General features: G+C 40.7%; 1 non-coding gene across 1 annotated transcript; it reads left to right on the forward strand.

Annotated features, from left to right (window-relative positions):
- Positions 1–1,303: 1,303 nt before the first annotated feature.
- LOC127098824 (small nucleolar RNA R71) lies at positions 1,304–1,410 on the forward strand. Its single transcript, XR_007793517.1, has one exon. It is a non-coding gene; the product is annotated as a small nucleolar RNA R71 (small nucleolar RNA).
- The last annotated feature ends 5,518 nt before the right edge of the window (positions 1,411–6,928 follow it).

Below are 6,928 nucleotides of genomic sequence, written 5' to 3' on the forward strand. Positions count from 1 at the left end.
CGCATAAAGCTTTGTCTATGACAAATTTTCCTATATGACAGGGTATAGAAAAACTACCAGGATCTTTAAGTTTAGGAGGCATATTTTGGATTATTGCGCTACACCCAGCAGTGAGTGTAACGGTTTCGTTATCTTCAAGTTTCCTTTTATTAGATAAAATTTCTTTTAAGAACTTAGCATATGAGGGAATTTGTGTAATAGCTTCTGTAAAAGGGATTGTGACGTTTAATTGTTTCAGTAAGTCAACAAATTTTTTAAATTGGCCCGCGTCTTTGGTTTTAATTAGCCTTTGAGGATAAGGGATGGGTGGTTTGTAAGGCGGTGGAGGTACATAAGGTTCTTTTTTTTCTATGGTTTCCCTATTACACTCTTCCTTTTCCTTAGGTTTACTTTCTTCCTCAGTTGACTTTTTAGAATTTTGGTTCTCAATCCTTGGGTCAGATGGTCCTTCTACCTCTGTACCACTTCGTAATATAATTGCATGAGTGTGGCCTTTCGGATTAGGTTGTGGCTGTCCAGGAAATGCACCAGTTGGGGCAGCAGTAGGCGCTTGTTGTTGAGCTACTTGCGAGATTTGTGTTTCCAGCATTTTGTTATGGGTAGCCAGAGCATCTACTTTACTTGCTAGTTGTTTAATCTGTTTGCTAGTGTGTACATTCTGGTTTAAGAACTCTTTATTGGTTTGCTGTTGAGAAGCGATGAAGTTCTCCATCATGATTTCCAAGTTGGACTTCCTAGGAACATTATTGTTAGGTGTAGATGGGGTCGGCTTTTGATATCCAGGTGGTACAGCTGGAGCTTGACTGGGAGCTTGACTGGTGCGTATAAAGTGTTGTTACTTTTATATGAAAAATTAGGATGGTTCTTCCAGTTTAAGTTATAGGTATTCGAGTAAGGATTACCTTGAACATAGTTCACCTGATCTGTTTGAATTCCTGTTAGGAGTTGACAATCTGTAGGACTGTGACCTTGAATTCCACAGACTTCACAATTTTGAGTTACAGCAACCACGGTGGCTGGAGGTGATACGTTTAAACTTTCAATTTTCTGGGCAAGAGCATCCACTTTTGCATTAACATGATCAAGGCTACTTATCTCGTACATGCCACCTTTCGTTTGAGGTTTTTCTACCATTGTTCGGTCGCTTCCCCACTGATAATGATTTTGGCCCATGCTCTCGATAAGTTGATAAGCGTCGGTGTAAGGTTTATCCATAAGCGCACCACCGGCGGCGGCGTCTATTGTTAGCCTTGTGTTGTACAAGAGACCATTGTAGAAGGTGTGAATTACTAACCAGTCCTCTAAACCATGGTGTGGTCAAAGTCTCATCATGTCCTTGTATCTTTCCCATGCTTCGAAAAGAGACTCGTTATCTTTTTGCTTAAATCCATTTATCTGGGCTCTCAACATAGTTGTTTTGCTTGGAGGAAAATATCGGGCAAGAAAGACTTTCTTCAACTCATTCCATGTGGTGACTGAGTTGGAAGGAAGAGATTGAAGCCATCTTCTAGCTTTATCTCTTAACGAGAAAGGAAAGAGACGAAGTTGAATTGCCTCTGAAGTGACACCATTAGCTTTAACAGTGTCAGCATATTGGACAAATACGGATAAATGAAGGTTTGGATCCTCGGTAGGATTTCCAGAAAATTGATTTTGTTGCACTGCTTGCAACAGCGAAGGTTTAAGTTCGAAGTTGTTCGCTTCGATTGCAGGTGGAGCAATACTCGAATACGGATCATCCTGCGATGGAGCAGCGTAATCTCGAAGAGCACGAGCTGGTTCGGCCATCGCTGGTATCGTCAAAGGACGGAGATTTTTTAGATCAGGAATTTCGATTGGAGGAAGATTGTTTCTAGCACGATACTCCCGAATTCGTCGTAATAATCAAAGATATCGTTCAACGTCGTTGATTCGTAAGTAGTACGGCTCGCCTTGTGAGCGAGTGTGTGGCATACAAATCAACGAAAAAGGGAAAAAATAAAAATTGCCTTAGTCTCTACAGCGTAACAGGAGAGTTACGATATCGACTAAATAAAAGTCCCCGACAACGGCGCCAAAAACTTGATCGTGACTTTATGCGTCTATCGGGGTACTAACTGCAAGTGCACAGCCTAATCGCATAGTTTTAAAAGATGTCGATCCCACAGGGACTTAATGAATCGATCTACCGTTTGTCTAGGGTTACTGCGTAAAGCTAAGGCGGATGATACTTTAATGATTAGGGGGAAAAGTAAAACTAAATTTGGATCTAGATAAAATATCAAATAATATGGATATCAGTATGTAGTTCGTCGTAATTGGGGAATCAAATCTTTGTTGGTCTTTTTCTTAATTTTAAAATAAGTCTTTTCAGTAGACACTATTAATTAAAAGTCTTTTCCTCAAACTCTCGCTCTGTTGAATTAGACTATGACTTTATATTTTAACATACGCTCTCACTATTTCGTTAAATCTAAAATCACTTTTGAAAATAATAGAATCTATGGAAACTCCCTTTGAGAAAATACTAACCGTTTAAACACCCTCGTCTCAAACTCTCGCTCTGTTGACTTAGATTATATGATTAAACTTAAATGCTTAACTCTCGCCCTCACATTTAACTTTTAAAGATAATTTTTGAAAATGATTAGAATTTAATTAACCTTAAAAATTGCTTTCGCCCTGATTTAAAGTTAATGTTCAATTTACACTGTCCAGTTAAAAACTCAAACCGTCGTTCTATTGATTTTAACTTCTTTATGTCTTTTACTCTCGTACAAAAACCTTGGTATTAACTCTGTAAATTGAGACCAGAAAAAGAGTGACTATATTTTGAAATAAATTTAAACCAACTAAATTTTGATTCCTTTATTCCGCTTACTTTACATACCGATATCTAAATTAATTAGCCAGACATGATAAACATGCATAAACAATAATCGTGCATAAATACGGCCATATCAAACAAACAATATATATAAACAGCGGAACAAAGCATATGTAAATTAAAACAATAAATCAATTAATTAATGAACCTGGAAAAATACTAGAAATCTGGATTTTATCTCCTAGCTTCGATGCTCGAACACTCCACCACAAGCCGGTTGGATTTGTTCTTCACAATTCTCAATCAGATAGGAAAGTAAAAATAAGGAAATAAAATACTATGATCTAACGTAAGGTTAGATCCAGTAAAAATTACATAATAGTTTCCGGTGTAGAAACTATCGTGAGAAAATAAATTTTTTGCTTCGGAAATTAAACTAGAAAGGAAAAGAAAATAAGATGCTTGAAAACTTAGAGTGCTGGTAAATTATAATGCTGGAAAGATATTGCTAGAAAAATTGCACGGAGAAGAGAGATCAAGAGAGAGCCTCAATTGGCTTTTGTGAGGTCTATTTATATTCACCTCTCAAAATAACCGTTTCCTAGAATGGGTCTTCAGTGTCATTCCAAACGTCTACGAGTGCAGGAGAAAATTTAGGGGAAGCCGTCCACTCCGTTACGCACGTAAAGCCTAAAATATAGGATGGGATGTGTGACGTCCGTCACACTATGTGTTACGGTCGTAACACTAGGTCTTGGGACGTGGCGCTCGACACGTCCTTGTGGCGGTCGTGACAGCCATTTCCTTTGTTCCAAACGTGGGCTGGGCTTTGGTGCTTCAGCTTGCTGCTTTTCCTAGAAAATCTTCTTTTTGCACCCCTTTTCTTTCTTTTTCACATATGCTTTAAATAATGATACCTGAAATAAATAATAAGAAAATACCGAGTAATATCGAATAATATAAAATAAACTGAATCAAATAACGATATAATTTAATTAAATCAAGTCTGAAAATGTGATATAGTTTCATGTTATCAATGGTGTAAAAAGAAAAAAAGAAATCTGCTTGGGGAAGCAACTCTGGTAGGGAGCGGATCGCTGTATCAATCCTTGAATGCTCTGTGGGGAACGATCCGTCTGCCGGGACCGGGGAGCCACCGAAAATAAATCGGCCTTCTTTGAAAAGCTAACCTTGCTGGGGAAGTATCAACTATGGAAACTTTGCTTGGCGAGGCTCTGCGAGGAGAGTCTGTGAGGAAAGCACTTCCTGGGGAAATGTCGTAGGAATCGACCTTTGCTGGGGATATGAACTTGCTAATCGTCCTCAGGCTGGGGATTAAAACAAATATGTTAAAAAAAATAATCTGCTGGGGACGAGATGAACACTGGGAACACCACCCTCTTGTCTGTTGGATATGCGACTACTCCGCTGTTGCTGGGAAGATACAGTCTGGCACTGTCGACTCCGCTGGGGATATACAGTCTGGATACTGTCAACTCTATTGGGGAACCTGCTCTGCAGAGGAGAGGCTTTGTCAACCGCTTGGGGGTGAGGATTCATGACTTGGCATCCGGTTCCTGTGACCTGTAACCAAAAAATACACGTATGCCCCGGGGAATTACTCGGTTTGAATTCACCGTCCGGGATTAAGCACATTCAAAGCAATTTTGATTGTTTTCCTGCGCAAGTCATCTGCAAAAGCCACCATTACATTCAGATGCAATATGTTTCCTCAAGAATTCAGACATCTTTTGCAAACAAACTGATAAATGAAAAGTAAAGAGGCTTTTTAACTGAATTATTCGACTTTTGTTGGTTGAAAAATTTGTGCCAGGAATAGGCGAGTACATCAAGAAGCTGATCCCTGGAAAGAGGCGATCGCTATAAATTGAACAAGAGAAACTATCCTAATGGCAATGTGGAAACGGGGTCCCACCGAGTTTCGACTCTGCTATGGCTCGTATGTCCTCAAGACGCTCTGCTCATCTTGCTTTCTGAAGTGGATGATTAGTCGATCTTTTACCTTCGAAGATTGCCGGATTGAATGAAACGGTGATATAACATGGATGAACTCAGATCGCAGTTATTCGCTTATTCCCTAACTTTTGCGTGGACCGCCCTTTTGGGTTTTCAATCCACCGGGATACCCTTTTTTGCCTGAGCCGCCCTTTCGGGTTTTCGACTCACCGGATGTACATTTTTTTTATATCCCTAATTTTTGCCCGAACCTCTTCATTCTTTTTTTTTGGTTCGTCGGGATGCCCCTTTTTTGCCTGGACTATTCTTTTTACTGTCCAGCGGGTCTATTTTATGCGAAGTATTTTTTAACTGCGTCTGATATAGCTGGCCATGGCATATAGCTGCTAGTCTCTTTTCCTTAACTAGGCTTAGCTGATTGTATCGAGAACGTACCCATTCTACTTCGTCCGGCTTCATTATTGCTGCAGGGAAAAGTTATTCTGGCACAAAATGGCATATGAACCCCCTCCGGTGTGATCAACACTGCACCAACTCCGTGACCATTGACGTTGACCGCCCCATCAAACATCATAATCCATTTGGATTCAGGGTCAGGCCCCTCCTCCGGGAGTGGTTCCTCGCAATCTTTCGATTTGAGAGACATGATGTCCTCATCAAGAAAGTCGAACCTCATAGGTTGGTAATCATCAATCGGTTGCGCAACAAGATAGTCTGACAAGACACTTCCTTTGATGGCTTTTTATGAAGTGTATTGGATGTCATACTCTGTCAGCATCATTTGCCACCTAGAAACCCTGTTGGCTTTTCAAAAATATACTTGACTTCATCCATCTTTGATATCAATAGAGTCGTGTGAGTCAACATATACTGTCTTAGTCGGCGAGCAGCCCATGCCAAAGCGCGGCAAGTTTTCTCAAGCAGTGAGTATCTTTGTTCATAGTCGGTAAACTTTTTGCTAAGGTAGTATATTGCATGCTCTTTTCGACCTGACTCGTCATGCTGACCGAGCACACAACCCATTAACCTTTCTAACACAGTTAAGTACATGATCAACGGTCTTTTCCTCTCGGCCTGTAGACTGGCCCCGATCTTGATCTCTTTCTTGTCGTCCTCGGTACCAATGTTGACGGTCTCAATCACTTCCTGATAAGGTGTAATAACTCGGTCCTCCTGTTTCAACAACCTGGCTAACTCCTCACGCAATTCACAATCTTCCTCAACCCCTTCTTCGGCTTGATAGATAGGATTGTCGAAGTCATACTTGGCCATAGCAGTGTCGTTAGCAGTGAGATCCGGGTGATCAGTTTTACAAGGTGTTTTTTGGAAAGAAAAACGAAAAAGAAACATGAAAAAGAAACATTGCCGTTTTTGTAAAAGTAAAAATAATTGAAAGAAAGAGAACACAAAATTGTTTGCAAAAGCTGTCATTGTTGATGATGAAAATAATTGCGAAATGTAACTAAATGGATGGCCCTACAGATGAGTCATTACACCTTGGTCAAAGTGTAAGACTTTGTTATGCATGTGATAAAAGGAAAACAATAAAAATTACTCCTTCAGTAGAGTAAACCGGACGACTTTTTCAAACGACCAATTGTCGAGCTTTTCTCCTGGGACACACGGGCGAATCCAGCTATCTAAGTCACAGTCACTGTCAGCCTTGTCTTCATCTGCAGCATTGACGGTGTGGGGAGAAACCAAACCCCCGCTGGAGAAAGTACCGGCTTCATTCTTCTGAGACCCCGGGGTATACCCCAATCCAAACTTGTCTTCTTTTATGATTGGCTCCACAAATTTGCCCCAGCCTTGGGCATTACCAGCCGTAACCACTTCAACAGCTTACTTGTATGAAAAGATAGAAGTCCCGACCTTCTCAGACTCAGGTGAAAAGACAGTTTCGGGCGCGACCTCACTGATGTTTATGGCTTCGAAGCCCTGACACAGCATCTCATGCATCTCGCCATCCATCTCCACATACTTAAATGTAGACAGGTGGCTAACAAAAATATCCTCTTCACCACAGACGGTGACGATCTGACCTTCTAGTCTATATTTGAGCTTCTGGAGGAGAGTAGAAGTAACATCACCGGCAACATGAATCCAGGGCCGACCTAGCAGACAACTATAGGCAGGCTGGATATC

The sequence above is a fragment of the Lathyrus oleraceus genome, chromosome 6 (genome assembly GCF_024323335.1).
Source record: "Lathyrus oleraceus cultivar Zhongwan6 chromosome 6, CAAS_Psat_ZW6_1.0, whole genome shotgun sequence".
Classification (NCBI taxonomy): Eukaryota; Viridiplantae; Streptophyta; class Magnoliopsida; order Fabales; family Fabaceae; genus Lathyrus; species Lathyrus oleraceus.